Genomic DNA, 25,021 nt, shown 5'->3' on the forward strand with positions numbered 1-25,021 from the left:
TTACGATTTGGTCAAAGCTCCCAGCAGTGGCAACTGTGAAGGGGGCGATCTGACACTTCTCCTCAGCATTGAGGATGCAGACCATGAACTGGATGCACTGCTGGATAGTGGGAAGGCTGAAGAAGCTTCTCACATGATAAAGAAGTCCACAATGGTTTATTTACGCAGGATATAGCGCACAAGCACACGGACGGTGAAAGCAAGCTGGAGGACCACTGAAAGGCGACCACATCGCCTTTGTTGTTTCATCTTTCCTGTGGTCGTAAAATTAGCTCCGGCTTTTTATGAATGAATGCACCAATTCCACCCCCTTTTCTGCTGCCCTCTGTTCTATTGCAATATTCCCATGCATAGTCAGGATTACAGGGAGGTTGCTCCATGTCCCTAAGATGTGTCTCCACAAACCCGTATACCATCAGCTTTTCTTGCCTTAGTTGCTCGTCTATCTCCTCCCACTTCAGCCTATTCCTGCCACCTTGCATGTTAATGTACCCTATGTCAGAATGACCTTGCCCCTGGTGCTTACGTCTATTTCTTCTACCGATTCTACGTTTCTTGAATCTTGGAGCCTCTCTGAGTCCGTCTTCGTCTACACTGGTGGTCTTAGGGCTCTGGGTCCCCCCAAGAAAGCCGTAGCTTGGCGCCCTATCCTACTACCTACGCTCCCGCCCGTGGCACCACTGTAGTGAATGCCATCCTGTGCAAAAGGGTGGGAGACAGACTCGTACACTTCCCGGTTTACCTCCATTATGTCGTACCCAAGTGGTCTGCTCAGACCCCTAATGACCCGGTTAGCCTCAAGCACCCTCCATTCCATCCCGCTAGCCTGGCCCCGGACATGTGGGATTGGGCATATGGTCACATGCACATTCGCAGAGGTTTCTCTGAGTTTACGCAACCCAACCTCTTACTGTCCGTTTAGGTTCTGACTCCTTCCCTTCAGCACATCGTTGAGACCAGCATGGATAACGACCAGATGTTCATGCTCGAGGTTGTCCGATACCACCTTCTGAGCTTTTGCCATTGCGTCAACCATGCACTTCCCTGACTGGGTCTCCACCCTCACCCGCCCGTCTGCCTTCACTGTTGTAAGGACGCCCTCCTTAACCCTAGCTACGTTGGAGTCCCCCACCACTAGGACCCTTCGCTCTACATGTTTGCCTCCCGCCTGCGATTGTAGTCCTCCAGTTCGCGCTAGCTGGTTCTCCACCCGAAGTGCGCCACTGACACGTGACGATGTGCTCCCTGCCGTTCGTCCCTTCCCACCCGAAGCCTGCCGCACTACCTCGCTGTAGAGTTGTGGAACCGCCGTGTTGCCGCCGGCTCTCGCCTGCTGTTCAACGGCCCCTAGGCGTCCCTCCCTGCTCTCATGGCATGCCTCTGCCTGAGTCTCCGCGCTGTCCCCGCCGCCCGCCTGAGCTGACCCGGGATTACGCGCCGCCTGTACCATTAGTGCCTCCACCCGCTCTTCCAGCACGGCCCGCTTTTCCCGTTCTTCTTGTAGCTCGCCAGCTATTCGCTTTACCAGGACGGCCTCGGCCCCCTCCCTGTGAAGCAACTCGCCGATCCGATTTTCGAGCTCAATTCGCCGCTCTCGCTCCACCTTCAGCTCCCCTTTGAGCTCTTCCACACTGGCTGCCCATTCCCCTTCCATCCGCCGCACAGCTCCCTTAAATCCTTCACACGACCTGCACGCGAAGCTAGCCTCCTCAGCATCGGCTAAACTGGCGAAGTGCGTCTCGTCCAAATAACACCAACGTTTGCACTCCTCGCACTGCACCAGCTCGTCATCACCCCTGTCCTTCCTAGCCTGCCGCGCCATTGTCCACCCGTCCACCTAACGAGAAAGCCCAATAAAATACCTGAACAAAGCAGCACGGTAAGCCGTACGGCAAACTCGCTATCCGGCTACCTCCGGTAGCTTCCCTAACGCGGTTTAAAACTGCCGCTTTACACTGCTTTCACCATGCAACACGTGCGCCACAACCCGCTTCGAAAAAAAAAATTGAACTATTCGCTACCTACTAACGTCCTACCAAACTAACCAAGAAACTAAAAAAGCATGAAAAACAATATATCTAGATAGCTCGGGTACTCTAACACTTCTATCAACCAAATAAGAATAAACAAAAATTGAACTTATTCACTGCTCCTGCTGCGCCGAGCTCCACTCGGCCACGACCAGGTCCTGTTCGGCTTCACTCGAGAGAGTGAAGCCGAACTTCTCGCTGCGACGCCATCTTGAATCACAGCGAGCGGTTGCGATTGCTTGGTGCCGGTGCTTAGTTCAAGACAAAGTGTGCGTGGATGCTTCGCTGACGCTTCTACTTGCTGGACAGTGTTCAGCCGCATGAATGACAAGCTTGTAAAGTGCATCGAGTCGACATGACGGGCTGTTGTGTTCCCAAGTGCACCGGATCGACGAGTAAACGGCTTCGTTGTTTGCGCTTCCCCCGGGACCCAGAGCGAAGGAAGAGATGGGAAGCCCAAGTAAGGCGGTATCACTGGAAGGCAACGGATAACTCCTACGTTTGCGAGGTAAGTGTCAAGAAAGTTTAGACTATCGCACTGTGTTTTTCATTAAAAAAATGTCACAGTTTCGCCCTAAGGGCGAAGCAATGAATGCGATAGCAACACAGCAATGTCATACGAAGTAAGGTGAGCGGCTTTGGTAGCAATATGAATTGTAGTAAACATGAGCTGATTAAGTAAGCAGGTGTGCTGCGGCGTAAGTAGACCGACATGAAGAGAGACTCGATGACCACGAGAAGGCGCGTGTGAAACGGTGGTGTTGATGAGAAGCGCTTCCCGTGGGCAGCGCGTGCGAAGGGACACACCTGTAGCGCTGCACTGCCGATCCGGGCAGCATTGCGTGTGTAGCGTGCGTTGGAAAATGTGGCCCGACTATTACGAACTGAATGAACAAGCGTGGTGTGAGCGCGCACAAACACGAAGAGATCACACTGAATGACAGCAGACAACGACTGTCAAAACGCTGGCAGCAAGCATACGCCGCAGCGGGCGAAGGTACGTGCGGTCTATCGCTTCAACGGAAACTGAACTGCGAATGCACGGCGCTTAAAGGTCAGAGCCGTGTGGAGATAAGAGACGGTGCGAGCGAGCGACGAGCGCGGTTGTTGGCAGAGAAGTGCGCCCCCCCCCCCCCCCCCGCTTCCTCCGGCGCTGGCTTCCCGCTTCCTTGCTTGCGCGTGGGAGAGATAAGAGACTGCGGACGAGCGACGAGCGCGGTTGTTGGCAGAGAAGTGCCCCCCCCCCCCCCCCCTGCTCCCTCTGGCGCTGGCTTTCCGCTTCCTTGCTTGCGCGTGGGAGATTGAGTGCGTTCGCTCTCCGTGATAGCGCGCGTCCCCGCACGCTTCCTGTCGGGCATACGGCCCGCGGCGAAGATTTTATCTATAGGGAACCTCACGGCGACGGCGACGACGACGGCGACGCCGACGGCAGAAATCAGGTGCAAGTGTCCATATAATTGCTATCGCAATAAAAAATGTCACAGTTTCGCCCTAAGGGCGAAGCAATGAATGCGATAGCAACACAGCAATGTCATACGAAGTAAGGTGAGCGGCTTTGGTAGCAATATGAATTGTAGTAAACATGAGCTGATTAAGTAAGCAGGTGTGCTGCGGCGTAAGTAGACCGACATGAAGAGAGACTCGATGACCACGAGAAGGCGCGTGTGAAACGGTGGTGTTGATGAGTACCGCTTCCGGTGGGCAGCGCGTGCGAAGGGGCACACCTGTAGCGCTGCACTGCCGATCCGGGCAGCATTGCATGTGTAGCGTGCGTTGGAAAATGTGGCCCGACTATTACTAACTGAATGAACAAGCGTGGTGTGAGCGCGCACAAACACGAATAGATCACACTGAATGACTGCAGACAACGACTGTCAAAACGCTGGCAGCAAGCATCGCCGCAGCGGGCGAAGGTACGTGCGGTCTATCGCTTCAGCGGAAACTGAGCGGCGAAGCGCATAAAGGTCAGAGCCGTGTGGAGATAAGCGACGGTGCGAGCGAGCGACGAGCGCGGTTGTTGGCAGAGTAGAAATGCGCCCCCCCTCCCCCCCCCCCCCGCTCTCTCCGGCGCTCGCTTCCCGCTTCCTTGCTTGCGCGTGGAAGATTGAGTGCGTTCGCTCTCCGTGAGAGCGTGCACCCCGCACGCTTCCGCTCGGGCATACGGCGCGCGGCGAAGATTTTATCTATACGGAACCTCACGGCGACGACGACGGCGACGCGACGGCGACGGCGACGCCGACGGCAGAAATCCGGTGGAAGTGTCCATATAATTGCTATCACAATAAAAATGTCACAGTTTCGCCCTAAGGGCGAAGCAATGAATGCGATAGCAACACAGCAATGTCATACGAAGTAAGGTGAGCGGCTTTGGTAGCAATATGAATTGTAGTAAACATGAGCTGATTAAGTAAGCAGGTGTGCTGCAGCGTAAGTAGACCGACATGAAGAGAGACTCGATGACCACGAGAAGGCGCGTGTGAAACGGTGGTGTTGATGAGAAGCGCTTCCCGTGGGCAGCGCGTGCGAAGGGACACACCTGTAGCGCTGCACTGCCGACCCGGGCAGCATTGCATGTGTAGCGTGCGTTGGAAAATGTGGCCCGACTATTACTAACTGTGGTGTGAGCGCGCACAAACAAACATGAATAGATCACACTGAATGACTGCAGACAACGACTGTCAAAACGCTGGCAGTAAGCGCATATACGTCGCAGCGGGCGAAGGTACGTGCGGTCTATCGCTTCAACGGAAACTGAGCGGTGAATGCACGGCGCATAAAGGTCAGAGCCGTGTGGAGATAAGAGACGGTGCGACCGAGCGACGAGCGCGGTTGTTGGCAGAGTAGAAATGCGCCCCCCCCCCCCCCGCTCCCTCCGGCGCTCGCTTCCCGCTTCCTTGCTTGCGCGTGGAAGATTGAGTGCGTTCGCTCTCCGTGACAGCGTGCGTCCCCGCCTGCTTCCGATCGGGCATACGGCGCGCGGCGAAGATTTTATCTATACGGAACCTCACGGCGACGGCGACGGCAGAAATCCGGTGAAAGTGTCCATATAATTGCTATCGCAATAATAAGAAAGTATTCTCTGATCCTCGCTCACGTACCTACGTTCGCTCATGAACTAAGTACTGCACCGATGCTGTCTGAGTAGCCTATGGTTTGCAAGCGTACGTCGCATAGGCTTTTGCCGTTTTGATCGGCGCAGTCTATGTGAGTAGTGCCCTTATTTTAAGGACTGACGAAGATGCTTCGCCGCGAAATAGTCTTACATTAGCTACAAATCATCATGTAAACCACCTATTTTACTTTATCACGGGAAGCACACATCGTGTGTGTCTTTTGTTTCTTTTTTTTATTGCGATAGCAATTATATGGACACTTCCACCGGATTTCTGCCGTCGGCGTCGCCGTCGCCGTCGCCGTGAGGTTCCGTATAGATAAAATCTTCGCCGCGCGCCGTATGCCCGAGCGGAAGCGCACGCTGTCACGGAGAGCAAACGCACTCAATCTTCCACGCGCAAGCAAGGAAGCGGGAAGCGAGCGCCGGAGGGAGCGAGGGGGGGGAGGGGGGCGCATTTCTACTCTGCCAACAACCGCGCTCGTCGCTCGCTCGCACCGTCTCTTATCTCCACACGGCTCCGACCTTTATGCGCTGTGCATTCGCCGCTCAGTTTCCGTTGAAGCGATAGACCGCACGTACCTTCGCCCGCTGCGGCGTATATGCGCTTGCTGCCAGCGTTTTGACAGTCGTTGTCTGCAGTCATTCAGTGTGATCTATTTATGTTTGTTTGTGCGCGCTCACACCACAGTTAGTAATAGTCGGGCCACATTTTCCAACGCACGCTACACATGCAGTGCTGCCCGGATCGGCAGTGCAGCGCTACAGGTGTGTCCCTTCGCACGCGCTGCCCACGGGCAGCGCTTCTCATCAACACCACCGTTTCACACGCGCTTTCTCGTGGTCATCGAGTCTCTCTTCATGTCGGTCTCCTTACGCCGCAGCACACCTGCTTACTTAATCAGCTCATGTTGACTGCAATTCATATTGCTACCAAAGCCGCTCACCTTACTTCGTATGACATTGCTGTGTTGCTATCGCATTCATTGCTTCGCCCTTAGGGCGAAACTGTGACATTATTTCTCAGTTTCTTTTTTCGCTACTAGTTACTTGGGACTAAAGAACGCAGTGCTTCTTCTGGGGAGAGCGGCTGTTGTGTACGTGGCAAGCGAAGCATTGTGATTTTCTCTGATTTCTCAGCAGATATCTTGCGGATCTCAGGTTGTTAGGTATATAGCTGATTTTTCAGACGAATATATTTGTAGCGTGGTGCTCGTAAGCCGATGGTCATTCGTGCTCATTCCCGATCGTAGTGGGTACTGTGACGGTCTTTAAAAAGCCTGTGCACGGTATGCCCAGGTGTAGTAGAGTTAAAGGGCATCATGGGACCAAAATCTTTCGGCGCTTAACTGCAGACGGGTACCTTCCCAAACCCGTATATCCTACACAAATGGCATCCTGAGGTGCACTCTTCGAAATGCAAAAAAACTGTGAAGGCATAGCGACCCTAAATCACATGCTCTGGGCTTGCCCAGCGCTAAACGGTCTACATGGGAACAAAGAGTCATGGGAATCCTCCCTTCATAGCCAGGAAGAACATGCCCAAAAACAAGCCATCTGTCAAGCCCAGGCCGCCGCCGGAAGCCAACTGATTCCGGCCGACGTCTAGGGGGGAGGTAGACGGTGAAAGGGGTGAGCTGAGTCTCACCCCGATCACCCATACTCTCTGACGGGTGCAAATAAAGTGCTTTCTCTCTCTCTCTCTCTCTCGGCGCTTTCTGGCATGGTGTCTGTTGTAGCCTGTGCATTTCTTAGAAACGTGTGAAGCGAGGTAATACAGCATTACTTCTGCGAAAATTTATTTTTAAGCACTGTAATGGGTTCTCTGTATTTACAAGGCAACTTTTCATATCAATAATCACTTTTGTTGTTTTACTTGTACTTAGAAACACTTTGAAGAGGACCAGTACGAGGGAAATCGACAGGATGGGCGCCGTCTGTTAAAGTCAACAGCCTTACATCATGATGGACTATATTTGCGAATTGAAAAACATCGCTAATCTGTATTTGACTGTGTTGGTTTCATTTGCGGTTTTTGTACGCAATATGTATGCAGTGTTGTTTATTTTTTCAATGTAGTTATCAGTGTTCTAATGGTTATTTATAAAATGTTCTGCACTCGCCATCGATGTGTTTGGCTGATGCGACGTATTCGATGGTAGCTGATGTATTCTGGCTGGATATCTTGATTAATATTACCCGCGGTTGCGTTTTCTTGTTTGTATTCTTGTTTTCGATTTATATTGTGTGTAATAAGGTTGATGTACTCACTTGAAATCCCCCCCCCCCCCATGTAATGAATCAATTAAAAATAACTCTCCCTATCCCGCATTGTGTGTGTCGAGCCTACCTTGCGAATTTTTTTTTTATCTCGTCTTTCAACATAACCTTCAGGCGCCACAGTACATATAATTTTTCATGTACATATCTCTTTCATGATTGACTGTACTAGATATTACTAGGTAAATGTATTTTGTGCATCGTTTGGTTTCTTGTGTGTACTACGAAAGATTGACACAGACAAGTTACGTTACATGTTTCTCCACAGCACTAACTAAACCTTATTTTCACATCGCAGTTATTTTTACACCAGCTTAATCCTGTCAGCACACAGTTTTGTGGGCAAACAAAGCAAGATTGCGCGTAGATATCGTCAAATAATTGCAACGAACGCGAAGAGCACGCGCAACGCAAGGGAAACTAACCGCCGTGCGCGAGTGGTTGGCTACGGTAAAGGAGGCGTGACGTGTAAACCAAAATACAACAGCGAAAAAAACTTCCACACACAAGGGGTCGCAAACCTTATATACCAAGCATCGAAGCGCAAAAAAAAATAAAAAAATAGCGCGTATTTCAAACATGCACACGGCATATTAAATGTGATTGAATTAGGTAACTTGGGGCATGTTCCCGGCGCCATACATTTACGTCTTCGACCTTCGACGAGTTAACGGCTATTGGTTATAAAGATGTGCAGATGCGATACCGATAAAAAATCCTCATCGAGGCAAAGCACTTGGAAGCGCGCCGCGAGTAACACTATTTATGAACGCAAGCGTAGCTGAGTCTGAGCTCGTGTGATTCAATATGGTGGCTCCAGCGGGGTTGTCTCCACTAAAATCCCTATATAAGAAAAGTACCGCCATCCTTTGATAAACGCCGCTTCTCTCTCTCCTGTATCTCCGATTGGACGATGATAGCGCGCGCTTTTCACTTCTTTATATTGTCACGAGCAATGGCAAAGACAAAGACGTTGTAGTGGGGCTGGGTCAGAGGCTCTCTTGTCGGACTGAAAACCTGCTGGAACCTGTGCGCTCTGTGCAGTCTTGACTAGGCAAGCGCTAGCCGTTCACGGTTAATTAAATACTAACCGTAACATCTTTTTGGTGGAGGTACCGGGGTCGATTCCACCCGGCCCTGGATCTTCGGAGCGGACGCCACGTTTCTCCCGCCTCCATGGCCGAAGACGGTACGCAGTCATCGCAGCCCGCGCCTGCGGCGCCGCCGACCGTGGTCCTTTCGCAGCCCCTCGACCCCGGCACTTTTTGCGGCACAGACAACAAAGACGTCGATGATTGGCTCCTATTGTACGAGCGCGTCAGCAAGCACCACAGGTGGGATGAGACTCTAATGCTTGCCAACGTCATTTTCTACCTACGGGGCACGGCTCGGGTGTGGTTTAACACGCACGAAGAAGAACTTACAAGTTGGGACCTATGCAAGGAGAAGATGCGTGCACTGTTTGGCCGATCGGCCGCGCGCCAAATGACAGCCCGGCACGAGCTGGCGGCCAGAGCTCAGACGTCCACGGAGTCGTACGTCGCCTACATTCAAGACGTACTAGCCTTGTGCCGTACCATTGACAAAGACATGCCAGAAACGGACAAGGTTGGCCACGTGTTGAAAGGCATAGCTGACGATGCCTTCAACATCCTCATGTGTAAGAACTGCACCACGGTTGACTCCATTATCACTGAATGCCGGCGGTTTGAACAAGCCAAAAGCAGGCGGATTACTCAGCGCTTTAACAGACTCCCGAATACAGCCGCGACATCCTCGTGCGATGATCCCGTGACGCCCCCTCCGTTCTCGCCGCCTAACAACTTGGCCAGGATTGTTCGCCAGGAGCTCGAAGCCATGGCTCCAGCCGCTTATCAGGCACCTGCTCACGACCATTTGGCGATAATCTCTCTCATTCAGGCCGTCGTACGTCAGGAGGTTGCCAATATGGGCGTCGTATTTCCACGAACATTCCGACGAACAACGTAGAGATCCATCGTTGCTCTCTATTATTGACCGTCTGCAATCCGGCACCATCGACCCTTCACTCAACATGTTCTTGCTTCAGGATAACGTTCTTTACCGCCGCACCATGCACCCCGACGGCGCCGAACTCCTGCTCGTTGTCCCGCATCATCTGCGCAGGGATGTCCTCATCCAGTTTCATGACGCCCCCACTTCCGGGCACTTAGGCGTCTGCAGAACTTATGATCGCATACGACGACGCTTTTTCTGGAAGGGCCTTTATCGGTCCGTTCGCCGCTACGTAACATCTTGTGACCTGTGTCAGCGTCGGAAGAAACCTGCGACTCTACCCGCTGGTCTCCTTCAGCCAATTGACGTTCCAGCCGAGCCATTTCATCGAGTGGGCCTGGACTTGCTGGGTCCCTTTCCAATTTCCACGAAAGGCAACAAATGGATTGCAGTCGCTACGGATTATACCACTCGATTTGCAATTACTCGAGCGTTGCCAACCAGCTGCGCCACAGACGTAGCCGACTTCCTACTGTACGACGTCATCCTCCAACATTATGCTCCACGTCACCTACTCACAGATCGCGGTCGCTGCTTCCTGTCTCGTGTGGTTGACGATCTACTTCGATCATGTGCTACTCATCACAACTTCACGACCTCATATCACCCTCAAACTAATGGACTCACCGAACGCTTAAACCGTACACTGACCGACATGCTTTCCATGTACGTTTCCGATGACCACCATGATTGGGACGTTGCGCTCCCGTTCGTCACATTTGCATACAACTCATCGCGTCATGAAACTGCCGGCTACTCACCCTTCTATCTTCTCTTTGGACGCCATCCCTTACTACCCTTTGACACCTTGCTCCCTTCTGATCCGGCCTCCACGTCCACGACTTCCTATGCGCAAGATGTCATCACGCGTGCGCTCGTCGCGCGCACAGTAGCCCGCGCTCGGCTCACGTCATCGCAGACCGCACAAAAGGCCATCTACGATCGTCAACACCGGGATGCTGATTTTCCACCGGGCTCTCTCGTCCTTCTCTGGCTCCCATCTCGTCGCGTCGGCCTGTGTGAAAAGTTAATGTCGCGGTACGTCGGACCCTATCGCGTGCTGCTTCAGGTGACTCCTGTCACCTATGAGATATCTCCCATGGCATACACCTCATCGACTGCCGCACCGCGAACTGACATCGTACATGTTTCCCGCCTCAAACTTTACAACTGTGATAATCCATTTTGATCACAACAAGCACCGGGACGGTGCTTCATCGGCCGGGGATAATGTCACGAGCAATGGCAAAGACAAAGACGTTGTAGTGGGGCTGGGTCAGAGGCTCTCTCTTGTCGGACTGAAAACCTGCTGGAACCTGTGCGCTCTGTGCAGTCTTGACTAGGCAAGCGCTAGCCGTTCACGGTTAATTCTTTTTTATTGCGATAGCAATTATATGGACACTTGCACCGGATTTCTGCCGTCGGCGTCGCCGTCGTCGTCGCCGTGGTCGTCGCCGTCGTCGTCGCCGTCGCCGTGAGGTTCCCTATAGATAAAATCTGCGCCGCGCGCCGTATGCCCGACAGGAAGCGTGCGGGGACGCGCGCTATCACGGAGAGCGAACGCACTCAATCTCCCACGCGCAAGCAAGGAAGCGGAAAACCAGCGCCGGAGGGAGCAGGGGGGGGGGGGGGGGGGCACTTCTCTGCCAACAACCGCGCTCGTCCGCAGTCTCTTATCTCTCCCACGCGCAAGCAAGGAAGCGGGAAGCCAGCGCCGGAGGAAGCAGGGGGGGGGGGGGGGGGCGCACTTCTCTGCCAACAACCGCGCTCGTCGCTCGCTTGCACCGTCTCTTATCTCCACACGGCTCTGACCTTTAAGCGCCGTGCATTCGCAGTTCAGTTTCCGTTGAAGCGATAGACCGCACGTACCTTCGCCCGCTGCGGCGTATGCTTGCTGCCAGCGTTTTGACAGTCGTTGTCTGCTGTCATTCAGTGTGATCTCTTCGTGTTTGTGCGCGCTCACACCACGCTTGTTCATTCAGTTCGTAATAGTCGGGCCACATTTTCCAACGCACGCTACACACGCAATGCTGCCTGGATCGGCAGTGCAGCGCTACAGGTGTGTCCCTTCGCACGCGCTGCCCACGGGAAGCGCTTCTCATCAACACCACCGTTTCACACGCGCCTTCTCGTGGTCATCGAGTCTCTCTTCATGTCGGTCTACTTACGCCGCAGCACACCTGCTTACTTAATCAGCTCATGTTTACTACAATTCATATTGCTACCAAAGCCGCTCACCTTACTTCGTATGACATTGCTGTGTTGCTATCGCATTCATTGCTTCGCCCTTAGGGCGAAACTGTGACATTTTTTTTTCCGCTTGGGAGCCATGTTGAAAGTCCTCTGCGCAGCCGCAGTCGCCGGCGGCGGCGGCGGCGCGCGCCCGGCCATAGCCTCCTATATTTTTTCATGCCCGCCGAGTGGCGAGCAGAGCAAGGCGCTCCGCCCGTACCTTCTAGTTCATGCGCTCGCCACCACGCCGCGCTGCCGCCCCATACCCAGATTTGCTTACCAGCAAATATGCGACCGGTATGGCCAGCAACATGGCAACAAAGAACGTCAAACGCAAAGTGAGAGAGGCTGAGACAAGGTTATGGGTGGCGGCAATGGAAACGAAACCTGCTATGACTAACTACCTCAAAGGAAAAAGGGAAATCAGGAAAGAAACAATTTATGATAACTCAAAGGGAAGCTCCTTACTTTTCGAAGCGAGATCAGGATGCCTTAGAACGCGCAGTTATAAAGCGAAGTACATCAAGGACGGAGCCGCATGTGCTTGCTGTGGTAAAGATAGAGAAACGGTTTAACATGTTTTATTGGAATGTGAAGAAATCTACCCAGCTGCAAGTGTAGGCTCCTCTGACCTCCTTGAAGTGCTTGGGTTCAGGGATAGCACGGGCAAAGTAAACATGTCAGCTGTAGAGATTAGTAAGAGGCGGTTGGAGGTTTGGTGGCAGAAAAGTAGGGAGACCACAAACAACGGAGACGTACAGAAACAGAGTTCCCAGTAATGGTTCAAAAGGGTGATGCCTGGAATTCTTTGTATTTGTATGTTTCTCAAAATAAAAGGTAGGACATTAGGCAAAATAATAACAAGAGCTTGGTGGCGCAACCCACCACCCCGTTTCAAAGGGGACGCTCATAGCATCCATCCATCCATCCATCCAGAGCAGACGACACGACTACTTTGTTGCGCGAGTGCTTGTGGAGAGACACTTGCGCTCGTATTAGAGATGGAGCTGTGAAATAAATGTGCAGGTTGCACTGGTGTTTGTTCATGATGTACAGAGGTGATGGGAAGAAACGCAAGCAGTGCGGCGCGATGTTTTCATCCTGCTGTGACCCTGGCGGAAATAAAAAGATGGTAGAATAGCTTTATTCTAGTGGCTTCTAGTTATCATGCAGGCTGCAACCACTCGAAAAGAAATGCGAAATATCAGAGAATGTAGGTGCCGCACTGTTCGCGTTTCTTTCCATCCCCACAGTACATTGAAAGCAAGCAACACGAGACATATTGTGAAAACTGGACCTTTCACTTAGGCCCTCAGCTGTGAGATCAAGCTCACAGTTTCAGGGTCTTTCGTGACAGTGGCTTTATTGCGAACACTTTGGCGACGTCTTGTTTGTCTGTCGCTTTCAGAGCGAAATTGGTGAATATTGGGCGAAAGAACTTCGTAAGCAACAATTTGAGCAAATTCTCTTCGTGCCCTGGCTTCGAACACATCAAAGCTTTGAGCTCGCGGAGGATTTCGGTAGCATTGTTCACAGCCTCCTTTAGAGGGTGATGCATACGCCTTCTTCTTGCTAGAAGAACTTCGACGAACTTCTGTAGTGCGTAGAGAACATCTAGAAGTTGTGCGGACGGGTAAAGAAGTCCACCGCGGTCTTGGTGTTTAATGAGCCAGTCCGATGGTGTCGAGGCGTTTGGCTTTGTTAAGAGCGCGAAGCACTCCACACATTCGAAGTATTCTCGTACGGCTCTTGCGAGGTAGCCACCAACCATACAATGCGGCCACATCTGGAGTGGGAAGTAGAGGTTTATCTCGGTTTAGTCGCTCTATGAGCTCCCTACGTGCATCTTCAGGGAATTCCTCGCTGGTTTGCTCCCTTGTGTTTTTCTGTTGCGGCAGCGTTGACAAGCAATCACTCTCTTCTGCTGCCATTATGTTGCTTGTACTCGACGCCGATGCGATACCGGTCTTGAGGGTTTTCTCAATGCCTGTGAGCACGGCGCGGACGTCCGTTTGGTCATTTGATCCTGCTGATTTCCTGAGCCAGCCAAAGAACGACTCGATTGGGTCCGATGACATTTTCCTCGTCAAAACGAAGTGAAAAGACATCTCTTCAAGAAAATATCTAATGCACTCAACGTTCGAACGAGTTGTGATCACAAGACCCTCATAAGTCTCTTTGGTTAGAAAGTTCTTTGCCAGGCACTGACTTTTGGGATCGGCCAGGTAGTCGAGGAAGCTTGTCTCCAGCCAGATTAGTCGTTCATCGCCTGCAGATTCCAACTGCTTGCAGTCAGCATTCTTCTGATGTATGTGCTGGGTACAATTACTCACGTCCATGAGCACGAACCAACGGTGCATGGTGTCCATAAATTGCACCATCGGTCCGACACCCGCGAAGCTTGCGTCGCACGTGTGGCCCGCCTGCTCTTGCAAGAGCTTCATAGCAGCTGTCACGGGAGGACAAAAAACTTGCACTGCTCTCTGGACGTTCATTTTTTCCATATTCGTAGGGAATACGTGCTTTCTCGTCAAAAACCGTACTGGCTTTACAAGGCTGCCTTGCTGCATTCTGTAGAGGCTCTTCAAGTGGTTCTCTGATATTTCGCCGCCTTTTCCGATGTCACGGGACAAAAACTGTGATCGCACGTTTTTGATCAGGTGGCACTGATCGAATGCAAGAAATATCTTTCGATTCGGTTTGCCAGGGTGGTCAATGCAATGCTTGAGGCTTCCGTTGCACAGAAGTTGCATAGCCAAGACATTGATCTTGTGGCTGTCTGTGACAATGCGCACGGCGAAAAATCCTATTTCTTCAACTTCCTTCAGAACGTGAGCATGTGCAGCTCACGGCCAGTGCAGTTTCTCGCGAAAAAGTACGCCACGGGTATTTTGAACGAAACTGAAAGGCCGTTAAGGACGAAACACAAGAGTGAGTTCGCCAGCACAGGCTCATTTGTTGTTTCTTTGGGGAAGTTCACACCATAGTCCACTTCGCCGATGAAGGCATCTCTTTGCTAGTGATACAGTAGCCGTTGTTTGACGCGCATTTCGTCTACAATTAAAGAGCATGCCCTCGCATGCAACGAGGGATGAGAAGCGAGTTCTGCAGACAGCCTTTGCTTCACGAGTTCGGTCATGCCAACTTCTCCACGTGATGAGCCCATAAAGCGCTCGAGGGTACTTCGACAGGGAAGCCGAAGAATACCTGTGCTCCTTACGTGTTCGTATGCACGAGTCGAGAGGTTACGCAAAACCACAGCATGGCGCACTGTCACTTCAGACCACGTTGGTTTCTTCTTCGCGAAATTCTGAACTTGTTCCACTAATATTGAAGCAGCCAGGTCGCTTTCTCCACAGCTTGCAGGAATGCAGACACATAGCATTCTTCCTTGAGCTTTTGCAGTCCCTGTTTGTACTTGTCGATGGTGTTCTTGAGTCGCTCAATTCGCGCGTTCAAGTCTCGCTCCTTACGTGTCCACTTTCGTTTGCCCATTGCCGAAACCGAGCATAATGACGACACCTGCACAGCTCTGTCCACCTGCACGGTCGTAGTGATGCAGCGCTCGCTTGCGCCGTTTTCCAGAGGTAGCGGCAGTTCGGTTGCGGAGCAATCCATCAGTGATAACTCTTGAGAGGCGACGTCGACGGACGGCAAGTCATTGAGAGGAAGCGAAGGAGACTACAGTTGGCTCTCAACTGCTCTTCGTTTCGGCGGTGGTGTGTTCACTGGCGCAGCTGCCCCACGTTTTCTCACAGATGCGTTGCTTGTCTCTCTATTTTTCGGAGGCTGCAGGTACGCAGGATACTCTTCGAAAATGCTGGGAACAGCGTCTTTCTTGAGTTTGCGAATTTTGCAGCCCTCCTTGAAGTCGGAGGAACCGAAGTGTCGGCTGCATACAGTCGAGTAACACGACGTCGTATTCGGTGTCCAGTCGTCCCGAGAAATGACCTTTAGCCATTTCGCTCGCAGTTCCAGATCGCTTGGTATCTCGTGGAACGATATGCCCGGCGTCCGTTGTTTGCTCGAAGACTTGCAACGTGGTACGCAGCAGTACGGCATCTTGTCGGGCGCAGGGTACCCCAACTGATTCCACACTGCGGATAGAAAACCAAATCGGTATGTCGAAAGTAATGCAGCATGAAATATTGTCACGTAGGTGACGGTGAGCTGCCTGGCACACAGGTAGACAAAAAAATGTCACAGTTTCGCCCTAAGGGCGAAGCAATGAATGCGATAGCAACACAGCAATGTCATACGAAGTAAGGTGAGCGGCTTTGGTAGCAATATGAATTGTAGTAAACATGAGCTGATTAAGTAAGCAGGTGTGCTGCGGCGTAAGTAGACCGACATGAAGAGAGACTCGATGACCACGAGAAGGCGCGTGTGAAACGGTGGTGTTGATGAGAAGCGCTTCCCGTGGGCAGCGCGTGCGAAGGGACACACCTGTAGCGCTGCACTGCCGATCCGGGCAGCATTGCGTGTGTAGCGTGCGTTGGAAAATGTGGCCCGACTATTACGAACTGAATGAACAAGCGTGGTGTGAGCGCGCACAAACACGAAGAGATCACACTGAATGACAGCAGACAACGACTGTCAAAACGCTGGCAGCAAGCATACGCCGCAGCGGGCGAAGGTACGTGCGGTCTATCGCTTCAACGGAAACTGAACTGCGAATGCACGGCGCTTAAAGGTCAGAGCCGTGTGGAGATAAGAGACGGTGCAAGCGAGCGACGAGCGCGGTTGTTGGCAGAGAAGTGCGCCCCCCCCCCCCCCCCCTGCTTCCTCCGGCGCTGGCTTCCCGCTTCCTTGCTTGCGCGTGGGAGAGATAAGAGACTGCGGACGAGCGCGGTTGTTGGCAGAGAAGTGCCCCCCCCCTGCTCCCTCCGGCGCTGGCTTTCCGCTTCCTTGCTTGCGCGTGGGAGATTGAGTGCGTTCGCTCTCCGTGATAGCGCGCGTCCCCGCACGCTTCCTGTCGGGCATACGGCGCGCGGCGCAGATTTTATCTATAGGGAACCTCACGGCGACGGCGACGACGACGGCGACGACCACGGCGACGACGACGGCGACGCCGACGGCAGAAATCCGGTGCAAGTGTCCATATAATTGCTATCGCAATAAAAAGTAACACTGCGTCGATGATAAACTTAAAAGAGAATTTATTGGGCGAGCTTGTGCCCCTAAAGCAAGTGAACTCGGCAACAGCGAAAACAGCAAGCGCGCCTACGGCGTTCGTCGGACTCTGGCAGCACGAGCGGTGGACCCGTATTTATACCCTCTAGCGTCGAAGATCGAAACGCGTCGGCAGCAACGACGCTCGCGTCGGCAGGAACGGAGCTCGTGTTCCTGCCGTATGGGGTGCCAATGTCTCCTAAAAAAACAATGCCTGGGACGTCGCTTGCTTTGCCATTGGAGGTACGCTGCCGATGATGATGATGATGATGATTTATTGGCATCCCCTTTGAAACTTGGCGGCGACAAATAGTCACCTAGCCTGCTTGATTTAATCAGGTATACTATGCATGTTCTTTATCTAGCATTTTTGTATACCTCTCATTATCTTTCTTTTTCAAAAATTTAGCTTGTACCGTTGCCTATGATTTTAAGAGATCAGGTCGTATCCATCTTTTCCCTGCTTTTTTTCCACCAGTACTCCAATCGTCTCTTGCTGATCTGTACGGCTGATTTGTTTATGTTTCTTTCCACTTTGAAACCAAGCGCTTCTGGGAGTTGCACGTTACCTACGGTTCTCGCTGGGTGGATCCCGTCGCATTCCATTAGGATGTGCTGAGTGGTCTCTGGATCTTTACTGCAGCATACACATGTCTCATCTAGTTCCGAATATTTGTTCCGATATGTTTTCGTCCTTAGGCAACCGGCTCGAGCCTCAAATAGCAAGGCACTGCCCTTTGTGTTATCGTACAGATTTTCCCTTCTAATTTCTTTCTTCTCATTCTTGTAAATCTCCATTGTCCTTTTCGTTTCCATTCTTTGCATCCAATTCACGGTCTCTATTTCTCTCACTTTCTTTCTGATGACCCCTGGTTGTCTATTCGCAGTTTCGATTATCCTGTACTTGGTTGCCAACTTCCTTGACCTCTTCCTCCATTCTGTGTCCAGGCTTTTCATGTAGAGATACTTGTGCACTTTAGCCGCCCATTTATTTTCATCCATGTTCCTGAGCCTTTCTTCAAAACTAATTTTGCTTTGTGCTTCTATGACTTCAAAAGAGGCCCAACCCATGTCACCATGCACTGCCTCATTTGTCGTATTACCGTGTGCTCCCAAAGCCAACCGGCCTACTGATCTTTGGTTAACTTCCAAACCCGCCAATATATCCGATTTTAAGCATATAATGGCATTTGCGAAGGTTAGCGCTGGCACCATTACTCCTTTCCAGATTCCACGCACCACCTCATACTTATTTTGGCCCCACAGAGCTCTGTGTTTCATTATTGCTGCATTCCGCTTCCCCTTTATTTTCAGATTATCTTGGTGGTTGTTTGAGTAATTCTTTCCTTCGTTTATGTGTACGCCGAGGTACTTATATTGCTTCACTATGGGTATTACTTGCTGTTGAATTGACACCACGAAGTTACTCGTGTGTTCATTAAAGATCATAATTCCTGATTTCTCTGTGCTAAACTTAAGGCCTAGATTTGTCGCTGCATTCACACAGATATTCGCAAGTATCTGTAAATCTTTCTTATTGTCCGCTAGTAGCACAATGTCGTCTGCGTACATCAGTCCAGGGACCTTCTGTTGCACCATTTGTCCATTACGCATGTAGGATAAATCAAAACCTAATTCGCTGTTTTCCAGTCGTCTTTCTATGCCCTTGACGTAAAGCGTGAACAACAATGGTGACAGAGGGCATCCTTGCTTCAATCCTTGGTGAATTCCCACCATTTCATTTCCTTTTCGGCCTTCCCATGCCACTTGTACTTGGTTGTCTCGATATATCTCCCTCAGCAGCTCCACGAAATCGTCATCTATGCCTTCGTATTGAAGAATATCCCACAACAATTCCCTATCTACGTTGTCATAAGCTCCTTTAATATCTAGAAATGCTATCCATAAAGGTCTTTTCTGAGCTACTGAAATCTCTATGCATTGAGTTAGTACAAACATATTGTCTTCTAAGCGTCTGCCTGGCCTGAACCCATTCTGTAGTTCCCCCAATACACCGTTTTCCTCCACCCACTTTGACAGTTCTAATTTTATGGCTTGCATTGCCATTCTATATATCACCGACGTTACTGTAACTGGCCTGTACGAGCTCGTCTTATCCTTATCTCCTTTGCCTTTGTAGATGAGATTCATCGTGCTTTGACGCCATCCAACGGGAATATTCTTTGTTATAATCACTTGCTCTATGGCATTAGTCACTAGTGCCTTGCTTTTTGGACCGAGGTTTTTGATTAGCTGTATTGGGATTTCATCGGATCCTGCTGCCGTGTTGTTAGGGACATTTTCTGTTGCCTTTTTCCAATAAAAGCTTTCTATGCTAAATTTTGATCTCTCAGGCTGGATCTGTTGTTGCTGGATCTCTTGTCTGAACTACGCTTTTTCTCGTGCCGAAGTTATGCCTGATAACGTCTGTGATGTACCGCAGCGCATCATCGCCTTCATAGATGTTACCGTCTTCATCCCTTATAGCCGTCTGCGAGTTTCTAGTTGGAGCTCCGAGTGCTTTTATATGGTTCCGGAATATTTTTGGGGCGCCTTTGTTTCTTTTGTGAATGTTATGCACCCAACGTTCACTTGCGCATTTAATTTTCTCTTGCACGAGCTCACTCGCAATCCTTTTCTTTTCTCGGTATGTATTCCATCTACGGAGCACCTCTTCTTCTTGTAATCCCAACTTTTTGGCTTCTCGATGAACCCTAGATGCCGTGCGTTGCGAGTGAGCGCCGCGTGTTGGCGCTAGCGACTGTACTGCCGGAGTGACGCTGTCGGCAACGCTGTGTCGGCGCAGCTGACTACGGTACAGAAAGTACGCTACAGTGGCCAGAATCACTGTAACTACGCGTTGTGCAGGCGGTTGCTTGCGCGCTCGTGGCGTGCATTTGAGGTGCGGCGTAGAGCGCGCGCCTGCTGCGTGACAAAATTTTTCTTCGAAGGAAGGCCAGCTCTGGGCCGTCCGGCAGAAGATGCCGGCCGAGTCCAAGTCCTAGCTTTTTTATAAGCTTTTTTCGGCCGTCTTTCGACAATGCCGTGTAACGAGTTTTGAAGTTTTGAGCATTACAGTCACTTGGCGGATTTTCGAAGAAGAGTTAAAATTTTGTCAGGATTGGTAAAATCGTGGTACAAAAGAATGCGTGGCAAAATCGTGGTAAAAAAAAATGCGTGGCGGAGAGAGCTACGCTCAAAATTTAACTCGTCTTTAACTCGTGTACAGCGTCGCGTCGCTAGCGCGTTGGAGATGCGTTTGAAGAACGCTGGCATTCTTTCTGCCGACGGTCAACCGTGCATGCTGTGTTCGCCGCTGCCGAATAGTTTCGCCAGAAGCTCGCTTATGGACACAAGTTCGTCCAAATATAGGCTACTGTTTTCCCAAGTCACCTCCTCTCTTTGCCAACTGACAAAGACCGTCACTTCAACGCGACAATATGTAGCATGAATGTCGTCTGGTGAAGCAAAGGTCACTGCAGGCAAGGACGGGCGTGCGTCGTCTGCTCGAGTTACCATGGCACGGCGACGCGCCGCCTCCGCCGCCGCCGCCGCAGGTGTGTTGCAAGCGTTCGCCGCGAGAGGCTCTCGGGGTTGTACCAAGTGGAGAGGAGGAAAAAGTCGCAGTTTCACCTGAAATGCGAAGCATCAATTGCGATAGCAAACTTGTAGAGAGCTATACGCAGTAATGATAGTAGCTTTATCAGGTGTATAACCTTGGACATGCAGCAGCACCGGCAACACGCAGAACTGGTGTCGACGCCGTCGGCGTTTTGCCCGCGTTCGCACAAAATGCGTACGGCGTTGGTGACTGTTGCCGGAGCCTCTGATATAAATAGGCACTCGATGCCGCAGCTAAACGTAGCCCCCCTTCCCTCCCCCTCCCCCCCTCCCCGCCACGACCTTTCGCGCGTCGGAAGAAGGCGCGTTTGTTCTACATATATGGTGATTGTAAAGGAAGAAAGAGACTTCTGCAGCCCTTAAGGCAGCACGGCGCAGAACGCGCGTTTTTTCTTCGCCGTCCGTTCACTCCCCGTGAAAGCGCACGTCCCTCGCGCCCTTTCACTCGCACATTCAGCGTTCGGCGCGCGACGACGATTTAAACTCCACTGACGTCATACGGAATCTCACGGCAACGACGACGGCGACGCCGACGGCAGAAATCTGCTTTGGAGTGTCCATATAACTGCTATCGCAATAAAACGGAAAGGGCAGGGCGCCGCTTCTCCGGCTCACGTCCCAGGCATAGTTTTTTTAGGAGGCATTGGGGGTGCGTATGGGGTGTGGGGTGCGAGCGCCTCTTGCGGAGAAGGCAGGCGTAAATCGAGGAGGAAGGGGGTGGGCAGTGGACGGCTTCCGCCGCTCCACTGCGCGGGCATTAAAAAATATAGGAGGCTATGGCGCGGCCTGAAAGCTTCAACGTGGATTTTCTAGGTGCGCCACCGTCGACTTGGCTTTCGCAAGCAAAAAGTAAAGAAAAAAGCAAACGCTTTAGGAGAGGAGGCGGCGGAGGAAAGAGTAGATGGCGGTACTTTTCTTATATAGGGACCTTAGTCTCCACCCTGAACGGCGTAGCTGGCATCGAGGCACCCTACGTATAAATAAAGTCCCTTGATCAAGGGGCTTTACGTATAAACGTCAGCGCGCGCACCCTCGCGGCTCCCTGCCGGCGGCTTCATGACAATGCGCCCCATAGGCGCTGCCTGCCGCTCGGCACACTTCCCCATTCTAGCCACTATACCTCTACGTCATAGGCGTATCTACCGGGGGGGGGGGGGGCAGGGGGGGCACTTGCCCCCCCCCCCCCACTGTCAAAAGTGGGGGGGGGACAAAGTATTCCCTTTGCCCTGCCCCCCCCCCCCCCACACTTTCGACAGCGGGCACTTTCGGCTACACACTGGAAAGTCCAACAAAACTACAGCTGAAGCTAAAATTTCTTGCGTAATAGACTCACCGCGTTAGTGATGCTTTTCTTTACTACGTATCCCCGGTTTGGGCAGCGAGTATTGTGCGTCCTCGTGACGCGCTGTAGCGGGCGACGCGCGAGATTCGCCATACACGCTTGCATTGCGCAGAAGTCCTGGTGCTGGACAGTTTTCGCAGTTACAAATTACCGCCTAACCACACTTGAAAAAACAGAACTATCGGCTTGATATATTTAACCTTCGGGCGAGGGCAGAGGCCCGGATAAAGTATTTTTATCAGCCGCTCTCAACGATGGGTATGCCTTACTGCATGAAATGGTTGGATTATCAAATGCTGGAACTACAGAATCTCCGTCCAGAGATAGCCTACGTAGCGTTGCAGTATAAATATATATCTTATCACCATCAAAAATCTAATCAAGACACTTACGAATTTCTTTGTGTAATCACGACTTTCGTATATTTGTTTATTTATTAATTTATTCATGATACCTCAAAGGTCCCAGAACGGGACATTACATGAGGGGTGGGCACGTAGAAAAATGGCGGGACAGGTTAGGTGGCGGGATTTGAAAGACGGTCATCAATACCAGCTTTTAAACGGGAAATGTCGGTGATGAGGGCGATGTCAGAAGGAAGGGTGTTCCATTCTCGGGCTGTGTGCGGAAAAAAAGAACGCTGATACGTGGTGGAATGGGCGCGTGGTAGATACACAGCATTGGGATGCGTATGGCGGGAGAAACAATGCGCTGGAATGATGATTTGGTTACCTGTGGACAGCGAATGAAAGAACCTAAAAAATAATAAAAAAGAAAAAAAAATGTCACAGTTTCGCCCTATGGGCGAAGCAATGAATGCGATAGCAACACAGCAATGTCATACGAAGTAAGGTGAGCGGCTTTGGTAGCAATATGAATTGTAGTAAACATGAGCTGATTAAGTAAGCAGGTGTGCTGCGGCGTAAGTAGACCGACATGGAGAGAGACTCGATGACCACGAGAAGGCGCGTGTGAAACGGTGGTGTTGATGAGAAGCGCTTCCCGTGGGCAGCGCGCGTGCGAAGGGACACACCTGTAGCGCTGCACTGCCGATCCGGGCAGCATTACATGTGTAGCGTGCGTTGGAAAATGTGGCCCGACTATTACTAACTGAATGAACAAGCGTGGTGTGAGCGCGCACAAACAAACATGAATAGATCACACTGAATGACTGCAGACAACGACTGTCAAAACGCTGGCAGCAAGCGCGTATATATGCCGCAGCAGCGGGCGAAGGTACGTGCGGTCTATCGCTTCAACAGAAACTGAGCGGCGAACGCATAGTGCATAAAGGTCAGAGCCGTGTGGAGATAAGAGACGGTGCGGCGAGCGACGAGCGCGGTTGTTGGCAGAGGAAAAGTGCGCCCCCCCCCCCCCCCCCCCGCTCTCCCTCCGGCGCTCGCTTCCCGCTTCCTTGCTTGCGCGTGGGAGAGATAAGAGACCGTGCGGTCGAGCGACGAGCACGGTTGCTGGCACAGTAGAAGTGCCCCCCCCCCCCCCCCGCTCCCTCCGGCGCTGGCTTCCCGCTTCGTTGCTTGCGCGTGGGAGATTGAGTGCGTTCGCTCTCCGTGATAGCGCGCGTCCCAGCACGCTTCCGCTCGGGCATACGGCGCGCGGTGAAAATTTTATCTATACAGAACCTCACGGCGACGGCGACGACGACGGCAGAAATCCGGTTGAAGTGTCCATATAATTGCTATCGCAATAAAAGACGAGCACATTTGCGGTGGAAGGTGAGCGAGGGGAGACACAACCGGGATTTTAAGGCTGAGACACTTGTATTATAGGAGTATACAGAGAGAATGAACCTGGCAGCACGGTTCTGAACCGATTCAAGGGAATTAATCATATTAACCTGGTGGTTGTCATAGATAGCACTGGCATACTCTAGTTTAGAACGGATTAGGGTTTTATATGCAAGTTCATTTATTCATGATACCTCAAAGGTCCCAGAACGGGACATTACATGAGGGTCTGCGAGGTGATATGTTCGGGAAATTGACCTCAGTCGAACGTGCAGAGTCATTTCAGTGCCAATAGAACACTTAACTGAATTTTTTCTAAAGGCCTGTGTCACTTCTGCTTTTATCGATTTCATTTTCAGGCCATTTATGAATAAGAGCTCCCCTACTACTTGTTTGCCCGCAGGAGCAAGAACAGCAGATATTTTATATTTTGAAGAAATGAAGACCACCTTATTGTGACGTGTTCCGAAAATTTGAACTGCGGTGGTTGCTTACGTACTCGAAAAACCGATACCGAATACTCGCTCTCCCCCAGTTTTTGTGCTTTATACACGGCATTTGGTTGTTGATCCCGGTATGCTCAGTAAACTATGCGGGGCACGGTGTTAATATTTATTCAAAGTACGAAACAATATCCTGAATGACGAGCGATAAATGTTTTTCTTTGTAGGTTCATTGCAAGCCTTTGTAGAAAGTTACATATTGAAGTGTTCCAGGGTGCTATACCACCGCTTTCCCCGACTCCTAAAACAATTGCATGAGATATGGACTTGAAATTCCATGAAAATAGGGAGAATTTTAAGCGCAATGCGTTGCGAAAATCTCAATTTCCTGCTTTATATGCAAGTGTTGCAGATAATTACTAAACCCTTGTTTTCCCATTTGATCCCGTGCACCATACGGGATGCGTATAGGTTGCTTCTCCGGTATCCTCGGCGAGCTAAACAAGGCATCTTGTTTATATCTGGGGATAATGAAATTTTCTGACGAAGTAAGATGTGTATTGATGAATTTCTGCTTTTTGCGCGTGAGCTAACATTGATGCAATGGAATTCCTCCGATTTCACAAGTGCACGCCTTCATGCCCTGGACCCTATAATTTACAGCTTCGTATTCCATTCGACCTTCCACGACGGGACTGCACACTTCTAATCCGTCTATGGCTTGGAGTAGCATTTTCAAATGCGTACTCCTTTCGTATCGGAATGGCCAATAGCCCACTTTGCGAATCCTGCGGGTGCAACGAAATAATCGCACACCTTCTTTGTGGGTGCCCTCGTTTCAACCCGCAGAGAGCAGCTCTCTCAGCGACAATAGATCAACTGGACAAACGCCCAAAAACAGAAAGGAACATCCTTGGAAACTGGCCTACACAAACAACGGCGCGAGCCGCCCTGAAGGCACTGCTGCGTTACTTGAAAGACACCGGACTCAGTGACAAATTGTGACTCTG

At 51.2% G+C, this 25,021-nt stretch overlaps 1 pseudogene; it reads right to left on the reverse strand.

Moving 5' to 3' along the window:
* Nucleotides 1-12,845: 12,845 nt before the first annotated feature.
* On the reverse strand, nucleotides 12,846-14,258 carry LOC125942909 (uncharacterized; annotated as a pseudogene).
* Nucleotides 14,259-25,021: the final 10,763 nt, after the last annotated feature.

The sequence above is a fragment of the Dermacentor silvarum genome, chromosome 2 (assembly GCF_013339745.2).
Source record: "Dermacentor silvarum isolate Dsil-2018 chromosome 2, BIME_Dsil_1.4, whole genome shotgun sequence".
NCBI lineage: Eukaryota > Metazoa > Arthropoda > Arachnida > Ixodida > Ixodidae > Dermacentor > Dermacentor silvarum.